Genomic DNA, 1025 nt, shown 5'->3' on the forward strand with positions numbered 1-1025 from the left:
TGGTGGTTCTCTTCAGTCCAGGTTCTGTGGTGGTTCTCTTCAGTCCAGATTCTGTGGTGGTTCTCTTCAGTCCAGGTTCTGTGGTGGTTCTCTTCAGTCCAGAATCTGTGGTGGTTCTCTTCAGTCCAGGTTCTGTGGTGGTTCTCTTCAGTTCAGGTTCTGTGGTGGTTCTCTTAAGTTCTCATAATCGGAGGGCTCAGCATCTATCTGAGGGGCTGTGTCACTGCGAAGTCTCTCACATTCTGAAAGAAGACACATTGAATGAGCTCTTTACAAACCACTCCCTCTAACACTTTTATGTACACGGACACACAGACTGCGTTATAAGAGACTTACTGCCAGGGTGTCATACTCTGGTGACCTGGTCTTCATGTTCAGAGCTGTGTAAGTGTCACTTTTAGGATCAGTATGGGCACTCTGTGGAGAGAGACACAGAAACACAAACACTCAATACTGCATAAAACACAAATACATGAATCCATTCACTTACTGTCTATGTCTGTGGTATTGGGATTGAAATAACTTTGGTTGTTGACATTATTACCTGTGTGTCTGCTGTGGCATCACTTCCTCCTGTGGATCTCCTGTATTGAGGGACAGAGTGAGTTCTGCTATCTACTGACCTCTAGTGGAAGTTGATATGTTACTAATACAGTAGATGTAAATGGCTGTCTCACCTCTTCATATAGCAGTAGATGGTGACTAGAAGAGCTCCAGCAGTCAGGACAGCCCCCACCCCCATCACAGGAACCCAGGGAAACACTGCTGCAGGATCTTGAGATTATAAATGCATGATGAAGATATGACATAGAGGAAACCAGGGAAACACTGCTGTAGTATMATGCGATTATAAATGCATGATGGAGATATGACATAGAGGAAACCAGGGAAACACTGCTGCAGTATCATGAGGTTATACATGCATGGTGAAGATATAGGGGAAACCAGGGAAGAACAAAATGAAACAATATTTATTTAATTCTATGTCATACGGTATGATAAGTGTCTCACATTGCTAACTATTA

The sequence above is a fragment of the Salvelinus sp. IW2-2015 genome, unplaced genomic scaffold, assembly GCF_002910315.2.
Source record: "Salvelinus sp. IW2-2015 unplaced genomic scaffold, ASM291031v2 Un_scaffold4917, whole genome shotgun sequence".
Lineage (NCBI taxonomy): Eukaryota > Metazoa > Chordata > Actinopteri > Salmoniformes > Salmonidae > Salvelinus > Salvelinus sp. IW2-2015.